We start from the raw sequence: 27,330 nt of genomic DNA on the forward strand, positions 1-27,330 counted from the left end.
ATATATATACGAATATATACCAAAATTGATGAAATCTCATAAACACTGTAGTACCTATATAGACGATTGTTTGTATTAACAAAATTAGAAACAACCTAAATATCCACTGTTCAATAAGAATGGGTAACACTTCCTTGTGCTACACTCATGTAACTAAATAGTATGCAGTGATGAAGTTACACTGCAGAAGAGCATAGAAAGATATTCAAGCCTTATTGGTAATGGGGGAAAATATTCACAAATAAGACAACATAATTTTTTTAAAGAATGCAATCTAATCCAGGGGATAAAAGCCTTAAAAGATAATAGTAAATGTAAACAAAGGATATTTTTCCATAATGAGATTAAATGATAACTAATTTTACTATGTGGACCCTTTGATATTTCACAGATTTTTCAAAACAAGTATACTGCTATGATTTTCATAAAATATTAGTTTTTAAAGGTCAAATCCTCTCAAATCTAGTATTTTATTAATTTAAATATACTTATACATGACTGAAATTCACTTGAAATATATATAAAGGAAATTGGTGCTCTGTGCCAATGGTAAGCATCTGGATACGACTCACCAAAAAAATGACTATATGTCTGAAGGAAATATTAAAACAAACAGCCCAGCACTGCAGTGACTGCATAGAACTGTATATGTTTGCTCTGTGCACTGGACAGGAATTTTTCATTTCATACATCATTTACAACCTGCTGCAGTGATTCTGCAAAATCAGTCCATACCATTAGCACACACAAAGAGAAACACCCAATGTTCTCACTGTTGGAAAATTCAAGTGTTTTGGGCTCCAATGTGCACAAATGTCTGTATTCCATCTAAGCAAATGTTGCTCTAATAACCAGGATGAGGACCTCAGAGGACCAGGTAGGGATCAAATATCCACGGTCAAACACATTGACTTTTTAAAATCTATAGTCCAAGCTTGGCTTATGCTTATAGATATACTTAATTTTTAAAACTATTGAAATAAATGAAAACAAAAGGTGAAAGTCATAAGCAAATTCCTCCAGAGGGGTGTATTTTTTTAATGGGAACTAGTTCTGATTTCTAAAATCAAGGCATTTGATACCAACCATCTGGTTTACTCAACACTTCATCAAATGAATACCTGATGTACTCACCTAAGTCCCTGCTCTTCCTTAACAGTGTCTCTATTTTCCAATCACAGGATGGAGGAGTATATTTCCAAAGCAATACAAAATCTTGCCTTGTATACTTCAGGTCAGAGAGAGAGAGGTTTTGCTAGAAAATGAAATGCTCCCAGGGTCAGAAGCATTGTGGCATAGGAATGGCAAATGTCAACTTGCTTCTGCTTCCAACATGCCTTGACACTGAAACTCTCTTTCTTTCCCCTTCTTTTTCCCTATTTAAGAAAATCCAAACCATAATTTTTCTGGTGAGTGCATTTGCCATGTCCTCAAGTCTAGCTACAGCCATGGAAATGAATTCCAAACAACATCCTATTTCACTACTCTATGGATTTTCATCATTGTGCTTCATTCATTTCTAAAACAATGCGGGATCCACAGTTACACCCATTCTCAAAAAGGAATGCATCTATGAGCCATACACATGACATTCACCAAGACCAGCCATAACTAACCATGGAAATTGCCAAAGCTCACAACTTAAAATGACAAGACCTTCCTTAGAAATTGCCAATTGTCCCTACCTACATACCAATAGAATCTTCAGCAACTGGATTCATTTTCTCAGGACCAAAAGTTACGTAGTTGGTGAGTAAATCGTAGTGTGCATAGGGCATAAAGACACTCATAGCAAAAGTCAAATTCATGCAGGAAGATCAGAAATAAAATGTGTAAGAGTTTGGGAACTAAAGCCATTAAAATTTAAGTTACTCAATTTTATGTCACACATATTCCAAATCATCATGTCTAAGAAATCAAACAGGAGAACACCCTCCCAGCTGAAATCAACCTTCAACTACTTTGAATAAAACAAAGCACTCTGAAAAAAGATTCCATGGGCATCCCAATTGGGATGTGTGTACATACCAAGGGAAGAGTCCTTCTTTGATGTATTCTTTTGTTCACAGAAGAATTCAAGAAATCCAGAAGTCTGTAACTATAAAAAAAAGAAAGTTTGCTTTAAGGAAAAGATCTAGAAAGTAGCAATTTAAATGATCAAGGAGAATTGACAGTTTTAATATGTATGTTTGGATGAAAATGAGGTATTCTGAGTAGGAAGCTGATTAAAATCTGCAAACTATGGAGGTCATGGCCAAAATGAACATTGACTGCTTCATCACATCACAGAATGGAAGTACTGTTTCCAAAGGAAAAGAAAGCCTGTGAAGTATTATTCATCACCCTTCCCTCCCAAAAAAGAGGTAGAAGGTAATAATAGAAATTCATTTCACATTAAATAGTAAATTATTAATGATGGATACATTTTAATTTATTAGTAGTTTAAGCACTTATTTAGGAAAAGATTTTCTCACAGGTCTCCATCTGGTAAAAGTGCAAAGTAAATGACAGCAAATTTCTTCTGCAAAAATAATTAGAGATGATTTCTAAGTTGAGGATGGAACTCAGTGGTAGAAGTATATTATGTAAATTGACCTAATCATAATACAAATATTTAATGTACAAACAGCCAATCTAAAACTGCATCCTGGAACTTCCCTGGAGGCCAGTGGTTAAGAATCTGCCTGCCAATGCAGGGGACACGGGTTCTATCCCTGGTCCGGAAGATCCCACATGCCGTGGAGCAACTATGCCCATGCGCCACAACTACTGAGCCTGTGTTCTAGAGCCTGTGAGCCACAAATACTGAGCCCATGTGGCTGAAGCCCGAACACCCAGAGCCCGTGCTCCACAACAAGAGAAGCCACCGCAATGAGAAGCCCGCACACCGCAATGAGAAGCCCGCACACCGCAATGAAGTGTAGCCCCCACTCGCCGCAACTAGAGGAAGCCCGCGCACAGCAATGAAGACCCAACACAGCCAAAAATAAAAATTAATTAATTAATTTTTTAAAATAAAAATGTATCCTTTTTTGCAAAAGACCTGAATTTAAGTGAACTTTAACCTCATTTGTGTTTCTGTGTGGGGCAAAATACCTTAGATACTGTGTGGAAACTATCATGGTTCATATATTGTCACCAGCATCATGTAAAAAGGATGACATAAGTAAAATATATGTATGCAAAGACTGAGTGCCAAGGAAGAATAAAAAGTCCAGAAATCCAGCAAGAATAGCAGAAGCAGAAAGTTACTACAAAGGTTCTGGTTATTCTACACGTTAGACCAGAAGTACACTATCGTTTGGTGGATTTCTGGTTTTACGGGAGAGAGTAACCTATTGTTTATTATTTACTTTTAAGTAGAGAAATGAAAGTTGAGATGGTCAAACCTGGTAGAAAATGGTTGTATAAATATATTGCCATTATTCCCAGACTAAAATGGATATGTAAATTAGGAGGGCATGGGAGGGGGAAGCATTTTAGTTGGACACAGTTGTTTCAGAAGAGCAATAATAACTGATCCAATTACCGGTTACTCTCAAAACAGATTTAAGAATCATTGTCCAAATCAAGATTAAAATGTCTCGCCAAATGAGCGAAGCAGGGCTAAAGTACATTTTATTTTATTGATTGATTGATTAATTGGCCTCACTGAGCAGCTTGTGGGATCTTAGCTCCCCAACCAGGGATTGAACCCGGGCCCAGGGAATGAAAGCGCCAAGTCCTAACCACTGGACCACCAGGGAATTCCCAGGACTAAAGTACATTTTACAAGTAAAACACAAATCTTAAAAGGATTGTTTCATTAAAATTATAGTTACTGAAAACATGGGGAGATTAAGGTTAGGAAGGATGGGGCTCACCAAAAATGGGCAAAGAGAGAGCCCAGAGTTAGAGCATGAAATTTAATTCAGAACAGGCAGGAGTCTGGAGCAAGCCAAGCCCAGGGCTCTGGTTATTGTTTCCAAGACATTATAAAGATAAACATGCTTTGTGGAATATTATTCAACTTTAAAAAAAGAAGTAAATCCTGCCATTTGTGACAATATACATGAACTTGGAGGACATTATGCTAAGTTGAAGAAGCCAGCTACACCAGGACAAATACTACATGATTCCTTTCCTATGGGGTATATAACATAGTCAAACTCATAGAACAGAGAACAGAATGGTGGTTGCCAGGGGCTGAGAGAGAGGAAATGGGAAATTGTTTTTCAATGGGCATAAAGTTTCCATTATGCAAAATGAATAAATTTTAGAGATCTGCTCTATAACATAGTACCTATAGTTACTAATAGAGTATTGGTATCAAGAGGATAGATTTCATGTTAAATGTTCTTACCAAAAAAACAAACAAACAAAAAAACAATAAAACTACCAAAAAGGAAATAATTGAGGGTAATTGATATGTTTAGTACCTTGGTTGTGGTGATATTATCAAAGGAGTATGCATATGCCCAAACTCATCAAGATATACACATTAAGTGTATGCAATTTTTTGTATATCAAAAATACCTCAATAAGCTTTAAAAAAAAGAAGAGAAAATACCTTGCTAAGTGCTAAGCCTATTTAATATTATCTAATGTGGGAGTTCTCAGACAGGAGGTATCCTATGATAGGTACCTCATCCAGAATATTAAGTTCTCCAGACTTAATATTCCATTCTTCCCTCTGTGTATAAATTGTATTCAAAATTAAGATTTTTACTCATAAGGTATCCAGGAATGTTGTTTTGAAGAAAAATTGCTCAAAATGCAGATATCCTTTAGAAGAAAATCCAAAACTACTTCATTTGAAAAGGTCATAAAGAAATTCGTCATCTACACAGTACATAATTCATATATTATACACTGATTTAAAAGATAAATAACAAGTACATGATTTTTGGAAACAGACTATACTCTAGATACTTTCAACATTTTTATTCTCACAGGTATCTTTTATTATAATTTTGCAAGTACATAAATGGTGTTTATTAAAATGTTGTTTCACCTTGAAACCATCAATGATGTACATTATGGGTGAATTCATGATTACCACTAGACTTGAGAAATACTAAGAATAGCTCAAAGCATATAGTCACTTCCCTCTCATTCTTCTAGAGGTTGAGAAGAGGGAACAGCAGTGTGTATAAATGTGTGTCTATGTGTGCGACAAGGTGGTAACCACCGGTAAACAAAATCTAGTCAGAGACGTAAGCCACGGTATAATCTTTTGAAAATATGTAGATACAATCTGATTTAATAAAGTAAACATGTGATTTTATTTTCTTAAGTGACTTAGATTATATTCATATTGTCCCAAATTCCCTGGGTAATTTTACAAACCTCTACTAAAGCCAAAACCTAAAAATGACTACAGAGCTAGCTATGCCACATGTTTCAGGGATTGGAAGGGACACATCTCCCTTTGCAGCAAAAAGAGAGCAGCAAGGCATTAAGCCTTAGAGCGTCTAGAGTAGGAGCTGGCGAACTTTTTCTGGAAAGGGCCAGATAGTAAATATTTTCTTCTTTGTGGGCCATGTGATCTGTGCCAGAGGTACTCAACCCTGCCCTTATATCAGGACAACAACAGCTGTGTTCCAACAGAATTTATTTACAAAAACAGGAGGCAGACTGGATTTGGCCCACGGGCTGTACTTTGCCAACCACCGTTCTTGAGGTTCACTGTTAGTAGTGATTATTTCTACTTTGACAAGGCTTATATACATGCAGGCATGTGTGATGACATGAATTTTAAGAAAGAATGAGGATATAAGAACAAAAGGAAAATAAGGATAGGAAAATAAGATGAAGGCCCAAATAGTTACTAAATAGCTCTCATCATCCTAGAAGCCAAAGCAAAGGAGTGATATGCATGCTGTGTGGTATAAGCAGAAAAATGGCTCTTCAAAGATGTCCATATCATTCTCCCCAGACACTATGAATGCATTAGATTACATGGCAAGGGGGATTTAAGGTTGCAGATGGAATTAAGGTGGAATGGAATTGCTAATCAGCGGACCTTAAAATAAGGAAATTATCCTGGATCATCTGGATAGGACCTCTGTAGTCACAAGGGTTCTTTAAGTGTGGAAGAGGAAGATAGAAGATCAGGAATCAGACAGAGAATTGGAATCATGACAAAAGACTAGACTGGCTGTTGCTGGCTTTGAAGATGAATGGGGGCCATGAGCCAAGGAATGTGGGCAGTCTCTAGGAGCTGGAAAAGGCAAGAAAATGAACTCTCCCTTAGAGCCTCCAGAAGGAGCAGAGCTCTGCCAACACCTTGACTTTAGCCCAGTGAGACCCATCTCCAGAGACTTCTAACCTTCAGAACTGTAACGTAATAAATATATATTGTTTTAATCTACCAGTTTCATGGTTGTGTTATTTAGTAATGTAGATTACATACATAAGGAGTTACCCACAATGAATGCAATGGCAAGTTCCCTGTATCTTTTTTTCGGAAACAACCCTTAAGTAGGCTGATGGCATAATAGCAAATCACAGCACGACTAACGCTCTTCTACAAGGAGCCAACACTATATGACATATGTCATTCTCTAAAAGTCTGGATTAATGTGAGGATCAAACTTAGATTATCTAGAGCAACATTCTTTGAAGTGTGGGATGTTATTACGTTTCAGGAGAAAGAAATCTGTATTCACAGATGTGTAGGAAAAGATAGCTTAAACAAGATTAAACAGTTTCCTTTATGTCAAATTTCTCTGAACCTTTAATATGCTTATGTGAATCTCCAAGAGGATAATGATATATTCAAACCATTCTAGCTATGAATATTTTTCCTCTTCCAGGATTATCACGGGTGGAGTGTCATTCAGAATTCATTTTGGAAACTGTGACCTACAGCAATAGACAAACCCAACCAACTCTTGGGGAATTTTAGCATGCTGTCTAGGTATTAAGGAAACTATGCCTTATGCACTTAACTGGTCTCTAGAGCTGCCCAGTGTGATCAATGAACAAAGGTCTTGACCTGTCATCCAGGCTGCAAACATCTGGATGGAGCCTTCCCTCTGTTTAGGATGAGGGCTTCCCCTCAGCAGGGTATGTCTCATGTCCTGACTCACTGTACCAAGCATAAAAGTGGATATTCCTGTACTTGTAGGACACCCACTAGAGTAACTATTAAATTTATAGCACTTATTTCTGAATTCAAAACCATTTCTTTAGGAGAGTCCCAAAGTCTACGGCCTTAGCACAAAGGAAAGGAACATAGTACAGTCAATTTGTTTGGGGTATCTTAGTCTAGGTCCACACTACTGTCTATTCATCACCCTTACCAGAATAGAGCTTCTATATACACCTTCAGGGAGGGGGAGCTTAATTTTTAGCATCCCTATTTAGAGGGGGAAAAAAGAGATGTTACAAGAGACATACTATACCTTTTCCTTTAAGTTATATATTTTTTATTTTAATGAGCTTCCAAACTTCTGGATCTTCTACTACTAGATAAATTGTGTTGTTAAATGCTGAGAATTGGAAGCTAAGACAAGCTACAAAGTGGTCCCATAGTGTATTTTCTCTTCATGTACAATAGAAAGAGAAGTACCATCATTAGCATCCTCTAAAGATTCAGAAAATATTAATATTAAAGTCCACTATTCTGTTAGGCCCCAACATCTCCACAATAACTGTAGTTTTGTCTTTAAGCAATGCATTTTTTTTTCGATTTAAAACCCCAAATCCAGTTTAACACAAATCAACCCATTTAAAATGATCCAAGAAATGTGTGCCAAATGATAAATGCTGGTTGTTCCAAGACATAATCAATTAAATCTAGATGTGCAAATTTAGGAGAAGTTCTCTTAGTAATATTGCATTTCTTCCAATTCAAAATATCAAAATAAGATCTATTTACATGAAAACGTTAAGATTTTCCATGTCAGTATTATGCACATTGCAGTGATTTCATATGCTGTGGGGACAGGACAATTTTAGGAAGCCCTCAAATTTCTAAATTCACTCAAGACATCCCAGGGGAGCAGCCACAGGGTCCCAGAGGTTGACTTCCTGGGGTCACTGATTTTGCAGCATGGCTGAGCTGTAAGGTCAAGGTAAGGGGCCATGAGGGGGCACACAGCAGGCATATTTTCTGACCTAACAAGTGAGCGAACAGGCCAGGCACCATGCAGATGCTTCGTTGGCTGTGGTAGAAATTAGGCTTGTGTTCCTATCTTCTTCTCACTGCTCCCCGACTTGCTCAGCATCTAACCAGCTTTCTTGGACATGGGGCTAAGAAGGTGGGGATTCAGAGAGAAATGGCTAGGCACAGCATGGCAACTTCTTGAGAAGACAGTATTGGGAATTCTGTGCCATAAGTCAGATAGAATACATGAAATTTCTGAGAGTTCCCTGGGATTTTTAAATTTCTGTAAGAAACTGTGGAAAACACGACTATGAAGTTTTGTTAGCAAAGCTTACCCAGCCCTGGAGACATGCAGTATTTAAGAAGCATAAACAAGGTTTTTATATCCACGCAACAGTCCCAAGCTAGATTTGCAGACTCAGATCTGTTTGCATTTTAGCATTCATGTGCAGGGCATGTGCATTAAGGTTTCAGCAATCACCAACTAACACTATGTGGTCACCTAGTAACCTGCCTGAAGCACCTCCATAAGAAGACATCAATTCTGTGCCAGATATAACTCTGAGCTGCAAACCCCTCAAAAGATTTTTAAGGACTTGTTTCACACCCTGGAAACATGAAATTACTACTGTCTTCCACACTGTGGTAACTGTTTGCAAAGACAGCCAAAATGATTCTACCCATCCCATTACAATGTATACCCCTTTTCAATATGACTCTTGTAGCATTTTTTATTCCTCTAATCAAGAAGCAGTTATTATTTCTCCACCCCTTGAATCTGGGCTTGGTCATGTGACTTTCTTGGCCAATGGGATATTTACCAATGTGATACAAGCTGAGTCTTGAAAAGCACTTGTTCATTGGGACATTTCCTATTTTGGCTGCCATGATGTGAATAAGCCCCAGCTAGATACTAGAGACATGCCGTCCAGCTGAAAGCTAGTACCAGCACCAGACATGTGAGTGAGGCTATCTTAGACCATCTGCACCCACTCTGGGGGTGCATCCAGCCCCAGGTGGGACCAGCAGTACTGCCCAGCAGACCCAGGCCGAATCACTGACTTAAAGATTGGTGAGAAAATTAAGTGATTATTGTTTTAAGCCTCTACGGTATGGGGTGGTTTATTACTCATCAATAGATTACTAACACTAATAGACCCATTTTTCCCCATGTATCAGACTGAACATTGTAGAAAGAAAAGCATAGAAGAAACTGCTGTCCATAAGCAATTAAAGGTTTCTCTTATGTTCATCAACATAGGTTATGTGGGGTCTCTCAGTTATGCGGGGTCTCTCAGTTATCAAACACAAATTAGAGTGGGTTCTTGCTGCTGCTACTGTTCTTGCTATGTAGCTTAGTCATCAAAACAGGAGTCCTCTAAAAATGGTCCCGGTGGTATTACCTATTTTCTAGGAACTAGCTTAGAAAAATCTGTTAAATCATTAAGCCTCAAGAAACTCCATCATCTTCTTCCGCAACTGAATAAAAAAGCCCAAGACTTTGTTAAAAGCCAAGTACTATAGAACTTCTATCAAAATATTGACTGAAGGGGCCAAATGAGTTTAAATATTACTACCCATGAAAGAGTATTTTTTTAATTGAAGTATAGTTGATTTACAATATTGTGTTAGTTTCAAGTGTGCAGCAAAGTGATTCAGTTTTTAATATGTGGATTTGCCTATATGTAGAATCTAAAAATAAATGATACAAATGAACTTATATATAAAACATAAATAGACCCACAGACACAGAAAAAAAAAATATATGGTTACCACAGGGGAAAGGGGGAGAGGGATAAATTAGGAGTTTGGGATTAACATATACACATTACTATATATAAAATAGATAAACAACAGGACCTACTGCATACCACAGGGAACTATATTCAATATTTTGTAATAATATGAAAGAGCAATGATACCTCCAATCTTGAAGGTACAAAAGATAGGACTACAAGCTTTCAAATAAGACAGATATGAATTCAAATCCTGGCTCTACCATTTAATAGCTAGAAAACTTGAGTATTAACAATAGTTATAATAGCTAACATTTATTAAGTGTTCATTATGTACCAAATACTACACCTAACAGTCATTATCACGTAATCCTTATAATAACTCTATAGGATAGCTTTTATTAATATTCCCATTTTTACAATGAGGCTTGGAAAGATTAAACGACTTCCCAAGAAATGTACCTGGTATGTGGTGGGGCCTGGATTTGAACCCAGGAATTATGATTCCAGAGAGTATCTTCTTTACCATTTTGACATACTTTCTCGCAAGTTATGTAATCAAGTCACTCACTCTTCATTAACTTTTCATCTACTGAGTTAGTGATTCATCGATTCAGTCATTCTAAAAATATTTAAGGAGCATCTCTTACATGCAAGGGATCTGAAGTGCTGGGGAATCAATGGTAATGTGGTCCCTGCCTTAATAGGTTTTCTGGTTTCATGGGTAAAGGAGACTCTGATCAAATAACGCAGGCTCTTCTTATATCAGCATACTCTGCGCTCTATTTTTAGACCAACCTTTTTCTACTGAAGATCCATGTCACTCCTTTGTCTGAAATCCTTCTCCAGGATTCTGGTGGTTTCAAAATATGTCCACAACTTATTTAACATTCCTCCCTTCACGAAGTAAAATTTAATTCTCCTAAGTGTGGGATGGACTTATTGACTCACTTCTAATGAATAGAATGTGGTGGAAGTGACAGTATGTATGGTAGATATGGGTGGGGGACAGGAGGGAGCAACTATCCTAAAACTTGAAGAGTTTCATTTTTTAAGACGTTACTAGAGATCAGTGCAATCTTCAAATGGGAAACTACAGAGGCGACCTGGTGGATCAAGCTGGGAGTTGCATTACATCCCTTTTATATGAATGAATCCAGCCAGATCCCAAGTAAACTCGGCTTCTATATCATCTCTTAATTATGGCACTTCTAGGGTGTTCAGAGGAGAAGGAAAGGAATTAAAGGAAGATTTAAAGGAGGTAAATAGTTTTAAAGGATCAGGAGATTTCAACACAGTTATGAAGGTCCCTCCTCTCCCTCTCTCTCTCTCTCTCTCTCTCCCTACACACACACACACACACACACACACACACACACACACACATATATATACCCACACACACACAGTGTGAGACATCATGCAGCTTTATTTACTCTTGAAATCATTACACCAGAATTATAGACTGACATGGGTAATGGCTGAACCATAAGCAAATTGGGAAGTACAGAAATGTCTCACCCAATCTCTGTATATTTTTAATTGCAAGAATTACTCTTCCCAGGGAAAAAGTAATTACTGCCATTCCTCAGTTGAATTACAGTGCCATATCTCTGTCCAAGTGCAAATACTTTCGGATCTATACGTTAGAGTTTGCAATGGAACACTTTACACACCTGACTTTAAGGGGGAATGAGAATAAGACTAGGTAATTTTGTAGTGAGAATTTCACTGAAAATATGCCATTTCATTTGCAGAGCATCAGCACTTAATTGTCTAATTATTCCTGGCATGAAAGAAATGAAGTTAACATACAATCGAGGCAGAAAGGCAACTAGAATGAGCTCCGCGTGAAAAAATGTTTTGAATTGTATAAACAGTTTTGAACTATACCGTTTTATTTTGGCTGGCAAACAATAAGATTCTTAACATGTGAAATTAGACCCATTGAAAAAACTAAAAGAGTATTGCAGATGAATGCCAAGTTGTTCAGCAAGAAATCACAAAAAATTTGGCAAGAGTTACAATTCACTTGAGGACTCCACAGGTCTCAGATAGTAAAGTTAGCAGTAACTACTCAGCAATCAGGAAAGATGAGAAGGACTTCTACAAGGACAGAGAGGCCTTGAGTTCTATCAGCTTATAATAAATAGCATTTCAAAAGTAGCACTTTTCAGAGCTAATATATAAATATTTTAAGTGGTGAAGCATAGGTGTGGGCTATTTTTTCCTCTACCACGTCCAGAAAATCTGCACATACACATCAAATTCTGCATCTGGGGAATCTGTTTTATTGTGATGTTTGCATTTTTAAACAATGTGCCTGACCTATTTGGAGGTTAATATAACTAAATGGAGCCTATTTGCTGTTTATTATTTATAGAATATTCACTTCAGATTAGGGCTTCTCAAGACATTTGTGTTTTAGCTGTATCATGAAGAGTTCCTGGAGAGCTCCCAACACCGTAGCAGGCAAGAAAATGACAAGTGAGAATACAGACCAACCTATACCCTCCACTATGAAGGCTAAGATGAAAGTCAAGCTCTTTCCTCCCTGTAAAGGCCACACTGGCCTCTGTCTAATAAGCACAAACTTGGGCTCTTAGAGTCACATAAAGGACAGCCCTGCAAGTCAGTACAAAAGGCTCTTCAGTTCAGAGGATCCCAACTACAATATACAAAATAAAATGCCTGTCTTCCATTTATGAGAAGATTTTCTTAGAATTCCTTTGCTTATCTTACACCTACTAAAGGAAGCAACCAGAGAGTTTGCATGGCTCATGACTGATTACAAAACACCTAGATATGGCTCCCAAGATGAGACGAAATAAGAGAAAATTATAAATAAATTAGTATTAAAGTGAGTTCTGCCATCAACCCTGTCTATCTTGTGGGCTAATTCTGGACAAGGTGACGGCTCTAATTCTGCAGACTCAAATAACCATGAACATTTTTTTTAATACATGGGTTTGCAGGTTCTTTTGGTTTTGAAGGGATAAATTCTGAGAGCAAGAACGGCCCCTCTGAGCAGCTTTCCAGGTTGTTGTGCTGGGAATATGAACATCTCTCAATGGAAATCAACCCAAGCGTCTACTGCATTTCTCCTTTTATCATTATGATAATGAATGCTGGAAGCTTTCCAAAATACAAAGCCAACTTGACAGTGACAAATATGAAGCAAAAGGCCACAGATGATTAGGCCATTTACTGACCAGTGGAAAAAAACAGCCATGATTGACCCAAGAGTTAGAAAAGCCAAGTATTTCAGTCAGCTGAAGAAGTTCAGGTCCATGGCATAGCCAGCAACCACAAGAGGGGAGGGTGACTTGTTCAGAAAAACAACTCTGCCTTATTACTGCTATTTACACATGTGATTACAAAAGAGTCATAGATGTCTGCCCTTTCAGGGCTGGCAAGAGAATGAGATGAAATAACCTTTGTAAAGCACTTAATACAGTACAGTGCCTGGGTCACAGCAGGTGCTCAATAAATGCCTGATTCCCCTTCCCTGCCCTGATTCTATGATACGCATTTGTCTCCGCATCCCCACTGCCTTCTATTCTGCTCACCTGCTCATTCCCAAGCTCTCCAGGAAGAAATCAATCAGACAAGGGGTCAGAGGAACAAAGTAAACATACAGGAGCAGTAAAGGAGAGGAAGTAAGGGATTTGGAAACTCTATTATGCTAAGAGATAACTCAAACTTGGTCTGGCTGTAGTTTATGTTCTCCCAAAAGCAGACCTTGAGACAAAGATAATAATTCAAGTAGTGTATTTGGGAAGTTATCTAGGGATAAACCAGTACTCATGAGACATAGAAGGGTAGGAGGTCAACAAGGGTGCATTATTGAGTTAGTGGGCAATTGGATCTTAAACCCACCAGGGGTCTGGGAGATAATGTATTACATGCCCCAGAGTTATTCTAACCAAGGAAAGACGTGGGGTATATCCACCAAACCGTCATTTGTCATTGGTTGGTGGTTGCCTCTGGCGGCATCAACTCTGGCAATTTTGGCTTGCCCTAGATGCCGGCCAAGGTGGCCATGCAACCAGAAAAACGATCCTCTGGCAGAGTCACAGCTGCTTCCGAGTCGAGGTAAGTGCCCATAGGGTATAGGTGGGGCCAATCAAGCTCTGCCATAGCAACTAATTTGACTTTCAACTTGTAAAAGAGGTTGAAATAAGGAGTAGCATCTTGAGATTCTTTCTGAAGTTAACACTGTGACACTTGCCACTTCCATGGTGGCTGTTGGGATTGATGTTAGATGAGGCAACAGTAAAATGAGTCAAAAATTCTGATTAAAGAGTCATTGATAAAAGATATGCTAAGCTATCTATAACTCTTATCAACTATCCAACCTGGAAAATTCCTCATACAATTTGATTAAGACAAACCAACAGGAACTGGATGTAGTATACTGCTCAGCTCTAAATTCATTGCTTCCCTTTGTGTGGGTTTGTGTGTAATGTCAGCCTTATCAAAACCATCAGGTCGGTGAGCATAGTAAATAGAGGTCTGATTTATTCTCTAGCCACTTTCCTTCTCCCACAGCAATCCCACAGAAAAGTCCTTCCTTAATTTCCATATGTCCATTTGACTTGTAGTTTTCATATCTTCAATATTTCCAGAGACTTCTGGAAATAATGAAGACTATTTAAACTAGGTTGTAAGGTAGGAATAAAGTGTTGATAAACTCCAAGCTTAAATTGTACAGTAATCAATAGTGACCATTATATCTAGCATATAGCAATTAATTCTAATAGCAGCAATTTTCCTATGGACCACCAAAAAGGGACACAACAGTTGACGAAGAAAAGAAAGGAGAAAAGAAAAACAGGTAGAAGAAAAGGAGGGTTTAATTACTTATAAAAATTTTGTTGGAGAAATAAGGAATGGAAAAAATCTATCTTAATTGAATTCTCTTAGAAAAAACAATTCTAAGATCACTTATTTCTGGTATTGCAAGACAGAATTATTCTGTGGGGTTAGAAAAATGTCTATTTCTGAATTTAACTTTTTCATTTAAACACTAAGAAATGATCAGGAAAGTAGAGATTATGTAAACGTCATGAGGTACGGAGGTGTTAGAAGCTTTGGAAATTGTTGATTTTCTTCACAATTTCAGGTATATTTGAACAGAAAAGAACCATTGTTTCAAAACACAAATGCAAAATGCTTTGCTTAGCACATACAGTCAGCCCTCCATGTCCTCGATTCTGCATTTACAGGTTCCCCATCCACAGATTCAACCAACTGCAGATCAAATACATCCAGGGGAAAAAGAATTCCACAAAGTTCCAAAAAGCGAAACTTGAATTTGCCACACACCAGCAACTATTTACACAGCATTTAGAATGTACTAGGTATTGTAAGTAATCTAGAGAAGATTTAAAGTATCTGAGAACATACTTTAAAGTGCATAGGCTATAAGCAAATACTATGTCATTTTATATAAGCAACTTGAGCATTCACGGATTTTGGTATCCGAGGAAGGGTCCTGGAACCAATCCCCTGAAGAAACTGATGGATGACTATATAAACATTAAACTGTCACCCAACTATTAAAATATCCTCCCAATTACTTATATTTTATATAAATAATTTGACATTGTTCCCAAGTGGCCAAATACCTGAGAATGGAATTCAAGGTGAGTAATCACCATGTCCCCAAGTCATGGATGTGGAAGGACTGTGAGAAAGTTCCTGTTATGTTTCATATGCCAAAGAATGGAGACTTTGTCTTAAACTCTATGATGGATTCACATTCCTAACCTGGATATATGCTAAATCCCAGCTTTTAAATTTTCCAACTTTATTTTTCTACCTTGCAAACATACTAACTGTCTTCCTGAAAATCTTTCATCATTTTTCTTCTGTGTTATTAAAAAACAAAAACAGTAATTTCAAGTCACTTAAGACTCCATAAACAAATGTAGATGTGGTTATATGCATGCCTTAGTATACACACATATAATTCCATGCTGTACTTCCTGAGATGACCTAGAAGCAATGACACTATAGCAGTAGTGAGCACACTTGGGATCTAGATCTTGATATCTAAATACCACTATCCAACAAAAGGGACCAGGGCTTCTTAAATCCAAGAGGAGTATGGAATATCTTGTGGTGCCAGAGAGTAAGACAGTCCTAAAATAAGATTGGGGTATGTTAAGAGAACATGAAAGCCAACCTGAAAGAGCTCCCAATGGCCAAAACTGGAATAATTTGAGCAAAAAAAAAAAAAAAAAATTAACAGTAGTATTGGGTTATAATCTATAGAATAAAATAAATATCCATGGCTTCATTTTGATATAAATAAATAAATGAATAAATAAAAAATAGTGGAGAAAGGACAGCTCTTATTTTCAGAAGAATTCCAATTATTCAATGTGGAAAAAATAAGGAAAACAGAAAATCTCCATTAGAACACCACAGTAATAGCTGTTGCAGGTAAGATCCATTGACGGATGCTAAAATTAGTACGTGAAAAGTTGAGGGAAAAAAAAAAAAAGGATATTTGGATAATCTCAAGGCAGCTCCCTCAAGATATTTATCTTACTATCACCAAGGGAAAAATAGTAACTTTGCAGTGAAGAAAGCCAGCAGTTACCATCTTAACCAAGTAACCAAAGTTAACATCATCAGTAATGACATATCAATGTCACATATCCCATGATATGGTGTACTGAGAAGGGTGCATCACCTCTGTGGTATTCTTGCCAAAACTGTACAACCTAAATCTAATGATGATAAAACACCAGAAAACCTCAGATTGAGGGACATTCTATGAAATACCTAACCAGTACCCTTCAAAACTGCCAAAGTCATGAAAGTCAAAGAAAGACTGAGGAACTGTCACAGATTGGAGGAGTCTAGAGAGACATGACAACTAAATGCAGTGTGTGGTCCTCAACTGGGTCCTGGAACAGAAAGAGGACACGAGTTGAAAAACCAGTGAGATCCAAATAAAGTGTTAATTTTAGTTAAATATATTCTATGACAATTATTTCTTCGTTTCAACAGCGGTATCAAGGTTATGCAAGATGTTAACATTAGGAGAGTCTGAGTGACGGGTATATGGGAAATTTCTCTCCTGTTTTGCAACTTTTCTTTAAGTCTAAAATTACTTGAAAATAAAAAGTAAAAGAAAAGAAAGACATGAGAATTGAATATAAAATGACAGATTAACATATTTCACATGAATAAAAGGGCTATGTTTTGTGGATTGTCTGCTGTATCAGTCACTTCCCCTAGTGGTTTCTGTTTCTTTACTGGCTTCACTTTCAAAAGCTTTTCATATGTAGGTCAAAATTTAGATTGCCAAGTTTTTATTACAGGCCTTTAATAGAATATTTTTGTCAACATCTGTCTAGTGAAAACGGTCATGCTCTATAATTATAAGTAAACAGACATACCAGCTAGAATGTATTACGTATTTACTATATGCCAAACCCTGTAAGTGCTTTGTTGTATTAGCTCATTTAACATGCTCAACAACCCCATGAGGCAGATCCTATTATTATTCCTATTCAGTCACTTGCCCAAGGTCATGCCACTTTCCTGTACTTTTAATCACCACTGGGCTTTGCCTGTAGAGCAATGTCAGGGCTACCATACCACGTCAATCCTGCCTCAAGTTTGAAAAACAGAGAAAGACCACAGGATTAGAAACTTCAGGTTAAAATCCTGAAAGACTATTCAGAAGGGCATCATTACAAAGCATGTATTGAAAATTAAAAAGCATTTCTCTCTTCTGTAAAGTTAGTGTTTTTTGAGGGTTCTGTTCTCCCTAAAAGTTTCATCTCAAAGCCTGCCATATATGTTTAAGAAGTAAAAAAGACAATACTTATGTGATCAGAGACAAGTAGGTTCTTGCAAGACATTATGATCTTTCATATAACCATGTCTTTAGGTAATTCCTCAAGTGCACAGTCTTTACTCAATGAATGGCAACGATTTCTGCTGTTAAATAAGATATCTAAAGAATATTTAGAATATACATTGTTTTCTTAATACACCTGAAGTCTATTATGTAAATACACAGTGCATTTTTTGAAACACAGATTATTTACCAAGTAGAGTAGACGTTCAGTGAAGAAGCTATTACAGACTATTGGATAAACAGATATTTAGACCATTTTCAACCAATTACTTAAAACACATGCCATTAAAAGTTTATTAGCATGATTATTTTTACGGAACCATCACCAAAATCATTAAAGCAATCAAGGTTCTATGGAGACAATTAAAATATAGCAATAAGTGAACAATATGAACTGTAATAAATTCAAGTATCACACAACAAATGCAAGATGTACTTTTATTTTTTTCATACTTCAACTGTTTAATCTCTCAGCTCAAAACACTAATTGAATTGGCCTTCTCATGAGCCAAACCTTCCATCACAACTAGTTTTGTAAAAATCACCGACTTCATACTGCTTGTGAAAGTCTTTTTCAGCAAAGGACTCTACTCTTTTACTTTTAAACCTGCCCTCACTTTTTCATTTTACAATAGAAGAATGATTCATATTCTGCAGCCTCCCTTTTGGTTTGTGTGTATCTGTCCCATAGATCAGATCTCCTATCTCGCCCACGGGAGATGCAGAATTGTAGATAGAAAGAAAAATAACACACAAATACAGGAGTACCACCTTTGTGGACATAAGCCTCCACGATAAAGGAACAAAAGAAAATCACCTATTAGTCCAAAACAAGTAAATCAGGGTTTTTAAAAACGTTGTTACTTCATCAATTTGAATAACTTTTAAGCAAACTGGCAAATGTTTCCAAATGTAACTGTGAACTTGAAAATCAGAAACAAAGATTTTTAATTATATTTTCAAAGTCTTCAAAAATTGTCTGGATATAAAATTCAAAATTCCCAGGCCATGTTTTATCCTGAAAAGAAAATGATAGTTAAATTAGAAATCCTTGAAAAATAGGATTGATAATGAAAATACCCACAGAAGGCAGGCTGCAATTGTTCCGCCACTGTAATACAATCTATTCCAGAATAATTTTTCTTTTTATTATTTCATTAAGTTGTATCTCACTAAAGTTTCTCTTAGAATCTCTCGGCAGCACCAAATTTTTCATTGAGAAAACGATAAATCACTGGCCTAAATTACAATTTAATTATAAATGCCTTTGCCTTCTAATGCTGCCTAGGACCTTTTACCCTGCTACATAATTCTAAAAAATGACCCCTGTCATAATTTCCTTCACTAGAATAATATGGGGAGATCTAATCCTGAATCCTGCTGTCTTATAATTTAATATAAGAGGTAATTATTATTCAAAAGATAATGTTGCAGATATTGAAAATACTCTGAAGTTTGAGTCTAAAAAAAAAAAAGGAAGTCTTAGGTATGTGGGCGCTTTCTATCACTGTACCTATCAAGAGAAGCAAGAAGAAAGAAGCAAAGGGTTTTTAATTAAAAAAAAAAATTACAATCTATATACAGCTGGTGTTTTGTATTGTGTGAAACACATTTATATAGTCTTCAAACCATTTTTAGAAATGAAACGCCTCACTTCCAAAGTCAAGGAAGCAGAGAGAGCATTGTGGCTGTGAGCAACAATGTCTTTAAGTTCCGAGTCTGCTTTAGTGTTGGGGTAATAAAAATCGCACCCTCTTACCACAGTCACAGTAGGAGGATTTGGGTGGGGAAGGGCTGCAAAAAAAACGAGAAAGGAGGATGAACGGAAGTGGCCAAGTAAAAATGTCCTGAAGCAGGACGCTAGGACGTACCACAGAGAAGGGGCTTCTTGGGGACACTTTGTTGGCAGCATCACAGAGCCTGGATGGGATACATACAAAAAACAACTTGGCCTCCCCAGCAATATTTCAAAACTGTGCTGAATGGTGGGGTTTTCCCTCTCCTAGAATTCACAAAATGGTAAACCAATAGAAAAGAACAGGTAACAGTAGGTGTACTGAACCCTCCTCAAAATTGACCTGCTCTTTAACCTCCAATAGTAGGAACATAAACTGCATTCAGTTGATGCCCAAGAAATCACAACCTTCCCACCTGTGCAGGTACTGGCCCCTGCACAATGCACTTCAACAGCGCAGGTGAAAAGTCAGTTGTATCGGTGGGAGATTCTTTCTATGATGTGACCTGAAAAGATGGGACAGCACAGAATTCATGGGGCAGATCCCATGGATGAAATTAAGTGGCATTTTAGTGGAAAACTGAATCACATGTTCTACTACCTTTTCACACAAAAAAGAGGCAAGATGAAGGGTTTTATTAAATTACAAATGTCCTCGAGGTCATATATCTAAGTGCTTAGTCCTCTGTGTCTACCTGTATGAAATAAAGAGGTCCCTCTTTCACTTTGTTTCTCCCCCTAAAAAAATTCAAAATATGATGAAATGAACCATCATAACTATCTAATGACATGGATAGAATTATGTGAGGCAATGTTCGGATTATTTGGTAGAGGAGGTGGAGGTAGTGATGCTGGCGATGGTGCAAAAGGATAAAGAGCTAAGGGTAGGGCTTCCCTGGTGGCGCAGTGGTTGAGAGTCCGCCTGCCGATGCAGGGGACACGGGTTCGTGCCCCGGTCCGGGAAGATCCCACATGCCGCAGAGTGGCTGGGCCCGTGAGCCATGGCCACTGAGCCTGCGTGTCCGGAGCCTGTGCTCCGCAATGGTAGAGGCCACAACAGTGAGAGCCCCACATATCGCAAAAAAAAAAAGAAAGAAAAGAAAAAAAGAGCTAAGGGTAAACAGAATACAAAAGAACGACTCAGATGAAATGCTAAGTCTTGCCTACCAATTCCAGACTAGTCAGCAAACCTCTATACAGCTCAGCAAACGTCAGACTAAACAGTACACAGGGCTTTACTGCCCTTTTGTTTTGTTTTGTTCTGTTCTTGCTTTGGGAGTTCATTTAAGATGTAATAAATTGAAAAGGTGCTTCCTCCCACCCCCGTCCCTCCATAAATCTCAGGACATTGCAATGACTTATGCCTCATTATGGACAGAAAGAAAGGGCCTCCCTAGGCAGGGACATCCTCGACTACCATTAAAGCAATCATTAAAAATAACAACCCACCTAAGGAAGAAAAAGAGTCTTTTTTTTTTAAGATATATATTAATTAGCCAATAAGATAAAACTAGGTTCTGTGGGTTCAAATAGGAATTGAAATCTAGAAAGCAGAAAAACCGATGTGGGCAGGGAAGGGGGAAGCTTATAGAAAGAAGGTCTATAATTTCCAATAGCAGTAGCAGAGAGAGCCATGAAACGGTATCCATAACGAACTAGTAATAAAGAAGTGTGAGAAGATTGGTGGACTGTGGCTACCTGCATCATTTCATGAGGACAAAAGATTTAAGAGTCCTAAGAGGTTCAGGGCAGACATTGGAGTGGACTGACATTCCAATAACTAAACAAAAGTACATTAAGGTGGACACACAGGTAGATGGACAGGAAAGCACTGAAAGGCAATCTTCAGGTTTAAGATGCACTAAAAATTTTCTGCTTCCCTGTGGTAAGTTTTCAAAGGACCCCAGCTGAAAGAGGGCAGAGTGAGTGAGTCAAGAGTAGGAAAATAAAAAGGAAGATGAAAACCGAACATTAGGTGACCCTACCAAACAAGCCAATTCTATCTTCACTGGCTAATTCTGATCACTTCCTCCTATGTTTAAAAGTACTCAGTGGGATTAAGATCATGCCACAAAGTGATAAAATGTGAAGTGAGCAAATATCTATAAATATCTATAGCAAATATCTATGAAATGTGAAGTGAGCACAAGCAAATGTGTCTCCTACTAGCAGTCACAAAGAAAAACAAACCCTGTTGGTGCTAATCCCCAGTGGGTCATCCACAGAGCATGTCCTCCACATGCCAGGGTGCTGCCGCCCACTAGGTCACAGGCAACTGTTGACCTACCTTTTCATTTACCCTCATCAGAAAGAGGAACCATTGTTGTCATTTGCCTTGGTTTTGGTTGCCCCAGAAGCATACCTTGAAACAAGGATTTCCTTTCAAATAGTTTATTTTAAAAGTGATCCAAGAATTATTGGGAAGGAAGTGGAATGGTGAGACAGAGAGGGCAAAGCAGCCAAAAACGATATGTCATCAAGCAAGTTACCAATGAGAAACTGGACTTGAATCCTGCTGGGGAACTCGGCCCGTGTAGATCTGTACCTCAGAGCTGTCCCATCTGAAGGGTAAAGGAGCTTGAGTATTTTTTTACCATCTCAGTAATGTGCTGGAAAATCTTTAACAACAAGTTCTCCAGCAGGAGTGAGAGTGGGGTTGACTGATCCCTGATTTGCAACATTTGCCAGTTTCCATGGTGTAAATTCTCCCATCGTGGTTGATTTCTAGCTACCAACATAATATCATTGAACATGGAGCTGGGAAAAGAACCACAGCAGTCACTGCTATATATACATAGCACTGCCGACTTCTAGATACAGAAGACAAGAGCAGGGGGAATTGTAAAATGCAGTAAAATAATTAGGAAGTAATGGTTGATTACCTATACTTTTAATATAATTTACTTAATTGTAAGTGTATGTAATTTAATTTTTAGTAACAGCTATGTTTGTTTAACAAGTGACTCACAAAATTCCAGAAAATTTAGCCATCGGGTCTTGCAAGCCAGTGTGAGCCAAATGCAACCCACCATCGCACAAATTGCCCTCAGTCATTGGCTGAAGGATGCACTTAGTGGGGATTCATATCCCTCATGCTTCCAGTCTGGGGTGCGGGCAGCAAAGTGGACCCCAGAGGCCAGACAGAGCAGATGCTAGCAGATGGACACTGGACCACACTCTTCACTGAGCTGTCCTGCCTTGTAATCTAAAACTGAGTGTGTCCTAAACAATTCCGTTCACTTTCCTCTCCCCATTCCACAAATCATGAACCATCCTGCTGTCCCCGTTTTTGTTGAGGAACTGTTCTTCCCCTAGAAATCCTGCCTCGGACCCTCAAGTTCCAACTCTCTCTTGAACCCATATCCAACCAGCTGTCCTGTACATTCAGCCCCCCAAAAAGGTTCTTCTCAACTGCTTGTCATGTTTCCTTTGACAGTAAAATGGTCCAGACCCAAGTCATATCTCACGGAGACTCTTCCAAATGCCTTCTAAGTGGACTCACAGCTTCCAGTCTCTTCTGGTCCCAAGGCACCTAGAAATCACTTTTGTAGTCATCTTTCCTGCATGCCTTAAAGAGCACTACCATAGCTACAAAGGAAAGACCTTTAAAGAGTATAAAAGTCCCCCTGTAGTTTAGCCTAGTCTCCCATTGTAGTCCTACTCCACCCATTCTCCTTCATAACCTAGAAAATCTGAAAAACTAAACTGCTTGCTGGCCCCAGAATACAAGCCTTGTCATACCACCTTTATGGTGCTCATTCTGACTGTTTTAGTTACTTGTCTTCTGCTATTCTCACTTTACTAATTTCTTTTGCCCCTGGGCACCTAGCACAGTACATTGTACATACTAGGAGTTTAAAATTTGTTGAATTAATATGTTGTGTCCATTCCAATCCAAATAAGCTGGATAAGACTGAACTGGGGGTTAAAAACCTAATTCAGCAACCAATATACTTTATTATACAATTCACCATATACTGAATTAACTAGATTTTTTAAAAAAAATTTAATTCAACTTATTTGAAGGTGTCAAGCTGATTTTTTAAAAATGCTTTTCTGCCCAACTGTCTTGGTATTTGTCTTTTCCTCATGACTTGAGCTATAACTACTCTATCCAGAGTGACCCCTTTGCTCAGAGCCGGTGGAAACGTGTCTGCCCACACTCTGGAGAGATGACGGTGAACTGACTTAGAAAGAAGCCTTTGGAATATTCTATAGTAGTTAAAGTGCTAGACATATCAACCTGAAGACATCTTAAAGAAACTACCAAATTCAGGAGAGTGGTTAATTCCTGGGGGCAGGGAAGGGCAAAAGAGAGAAATGAGTCAAGGAGTGGCACACAAAAGGCTTCAAATGGACTCAAAACGTTTCGTAGGTTGGAAAAAGTGGTCTGAAACAAATGTGGCAAAATGTTCAGATCTGACAAAGCTGGTGGTTGAAACAGCTATGAGTCTCTATACTTTTATCTGTACACGTGAAATATTTCATAATTTTTTCTTAAAGTATTTACTTGTACTGGAAGAGTTCCCAAATGGTTTTACATGAGATTTGTAACTTAACAAAGGACTCTTGAGTGGCGTTGAGTCAGGCACAGAAAAAGTAGAATGACTGTTCGAGTAACTGCAGTTTCCGTTTTATCAATACTTTTTGACCTTTCTACCTAACTAAATTGATTACAATCATCTACTTTTGGTTGATTACTCAATTTTAGCTTTAACTAAATCACTCACCTCTCAACTAAGTACATGCAGCTGACTGAAAGCAACAAAACCCCATTGAATTGGAAGGTTGACAACACAAACCCCAGATGATGCTGCATATCACAGGTTCATTAAAGGAAATGTGTCACTCCAGGAACAATTACTGGGTCATTTGTTCATCTGGCTCACGGTCTCGTCCCAAGAATGTTCTAATTCATCTCTTCTAAGTAGTAGAATTCCTATCAAAACTGCTGTCGTATACTATTCCCTTGGTAAAACAGTAGCACCTCCCTCCATGGGGTTGTTTTTAGGATTGAATGAGTTAATACATTAAGCACTGAAATCAGAGGACCATCGTGCACACTGCTATTATTATTATTAATTATCTGTAAAACAGTAATGACAATGTGATCACCTTAAATGAGACTTAAGCTCAAAGTCCATAACAGCAGCTGATTTTCATTCCCAGATCTATCTTTTTAGATTTCTGGTCTTTTACCCATAAAACTGCAATAATTACCAAAACCAAAACCCCATCCACCACTAGTGTCCAGCACAGAAGTAGGGGAAAGATTGCCAACAGTCAGATTTTACTTCCTGCCCTAAAATGAAAGAAACATGGGAAAAGATAGCAGTGAGTTGCAGGCCTCTGGACCCATAAGGAATGTAAAGAGAGCCCCTGTGTCTCCCTTCCTACCCAGCCTCTCTGTGGCTTTCCAGAGAGATCCAGGCTGGGTCTGCCTCTCATCCTCTGGCAGCCCCAGGCCCCAGCCCGCTCTGTCCTGCTCAGTAACCAGGCATCAAACAAGAGTAATTGACAGCTTCTCTCCTCCAGCCTCCCTCTCGGAGCAGCAGTTTCCCCAGGAGCCACCTCGTACAACCTCAAACACTTTATTACTGGTCAATTTGGGTTTCCTGCCCACTTTAAGTGGCAGTGCTGAGGGTCTGCAACTCTCTCTAGCCCTCATTGATCAATATTAACAGTCACTTTCACAGCATTTCCCTGCTACTCAGCAAGGCCGGGGACTGGCTGTAAATTACCACACAGCCTGGTCATTATACTGAAAGAAATGCTGTAATCCAAAAGTTAAGGCTAATTGTGAAAATAATTTCTGTCAGCCTCCTCAGTACTCGAATCAAAAAAGGCAAGAGAACCCAGAGCTTGTCCATTTGGGGTTTGTTTGTATAGCCAGAGTGTTCAACTGTATTCAACCCCACAGATCCACCCTCTATCTGGTATTTTTTATGAAGATGGGTCCAATGACTTCAAACACCCCACCCAGGCAAACCCCCAGTTCTCCAGAGAGGTGGGGGAAGGAAAGCCATCGTATAAAGTTGAAATCTTAGGTTTACAGTCGATGCATTATAGGTATAAGAAAAAAAAAAGTCAGGATTTAACAATTATTGGCTGAGGTTCACATAGTAATATTTGTTTATGAGGTAAAATTTAACAAGAAACAAACAGCAAGTGTTGTTTATAAGCAAATGTGAGCCCTTTAAAGGCATAGCGAGGCTTTGTAAACGCAAATCTCCGAACCTGGCAAAGCACTGAATGGAAATTCCCTGATGCTGGCAGCTGACTCACATGTTGAAGGTGACAGAGCAGAAAGGCCACCAGGAACCGGCCTGCTGAAGTGGGGGGTGCGGAAATACACTGCTGAGGGGTTTTCGAGGCACACTGCTGGGCTGGGAAAAGACTGGGCCCTGGATGTGGAAGCAAGACTGACACGTGAGTCCAGCAGAGAGAGCGAGAGAAAGAGGGAGGGAGAAAATAAAAGGCTGACGGAAAGGAGTCGTAATTATTTTCAGACCCAAGCGGGCCTTTCTCCTCCAAAGACGGATGAGGTGTGTCACCTAGAGCCACCTCAGGCAGGCTGTTTTTCCACTGCCTTAGAAGTGCTGCCACAGACGGCTCGGGAGAGACCCCTCACTTCGGCTGGATGGAAGAAATAACAACAAATCTATAGAAGGGGCGCTCAGGCAGCTGCCACGTGGCAGGGGCATCCCCTGCAGACCTGGCCTGGGCCACACCCTCTGGGAGACCCTGTGCTCAAACAGCCGGAAAGGGAGTGGAGGGGAGCAGAGGGAAGGCAGGAACCTGCCAAACACTTAAAATACTAGAGTTATTCAAAAGAACATTCTGCTTACTCTCTTTATACACAAGCGCCATGGCAGAATGAAGAGCAGTCAGAACTGGTTCTAGAAAACCCAGGGTTCACCCTGCGAGGTACCACTCGTGGTGGCTCCTGAGCCACCACACCATGCCTCGTGGTTTAAAGTCCGAGCTGCCCTACTCCCTCAGGGGTCAAAGGCTACCCTCCTTCTGGCCTCTCCTCTGTGGGTCATCAGGAAGAGTCTCACCTCAAACCCAGAGCCCTGATATCTCCTGCCCTCCACCACCCCCTGCCCAAGTTGCAGTCTGAAATTAACTTTCTTGGGCCCAATCTTCTACCTGCCTGGGTAGGTAGCACATGCCCTGCCCAGCTGCCCAATTTGAGCGTGAGAATCTGGTGGCCAGTTGGGAACAGCTGGATGCTGGTGGCCAGCTGGCTTCCCCAAAGGCCCTGCCCTCCCGATCACATCCTTCTCATGGAAGAGAAGGAAACCAGGTCAGGGCTGAGAATCAGAGTCAGTGTTCCCCAAACTTTACTTCATCTCCCCAGGAGTTTTTTCCCTTTGTTTTCAACCTAAGAGGGAAGAAGTGATCTTGGCTGCTAAGAAAAAATACAACATAAAGGACACCCCCTCATTCACAGCCCATCAATAGGCAGGAGCTTTCCCCCACGAAAGGGAGATTAGGGGCCACTGATGCCAGCTCGCGGGACTCCTGCACAGCGGACGTGCACGGCTGGCTGGCTGCTCCCTGGGCTCCACGGTGGTTCAGAGCCCTCGACTCCGCTCCTGGGCAGGGACTGGCCCACCAGCCTGGTGATCAGCCTGGCTGATCTCCCCGCTCCAGGACCCGGAGGGGAATTAGACACCAGACGCCCCATGCTCTCTTTTGTTTAGGAAAAAGGAGAGAAAGAGAGAGAGTGAAAAATAAAATCCTCAATCGTTTAGTACAAGTCATTTTACATGCTGGGATAATGAAGTATAAAAATGCCTTCAAAGAACTGATTTCCTACTTTTAACTCACTGCCAGCCAAGCTCTTTGTGAGGCCTCTCTGGAACATGCATTCCCCTCC

General features: G+C 39.1%; 1 protein-coding gene across 9 annotated transcripts in view; it reads right to left on the reverse strand.

Moving 5' to 3' along the window:
• Nucleotides 1-27,330, reverse strand: part of ZFHX3 (zinc finger homeobox 3) — a gene marked incomplete at its 3' end in the record, with an annotated part of 1,354,624 nt that overhangs the window by 812,194 nt on the left and 515,100 nt on the right. For all 9 annotated transcript variants that reach the window (XR_013825252.1, XM_079907054.1, XM_079907056.1 and 6 more), the window contains one exon: nucleotides 2,029-2,098. The remainder of the gene's footprint in view (nucleotides 1-2,028; nucleotides 2,099-27,330) is intronic.

This window comes from Stenella coeruleoalba, assembly GCF_951394435.1.
Source record: "Stenella coeruleoalba genome assembly, chromosome: 20".
NCBI lineage: Eukaryota > Metazoa > Chordata > Mammalia > Artiodactyla > Delphinidae > Stenella > Stenella coeruleoalba.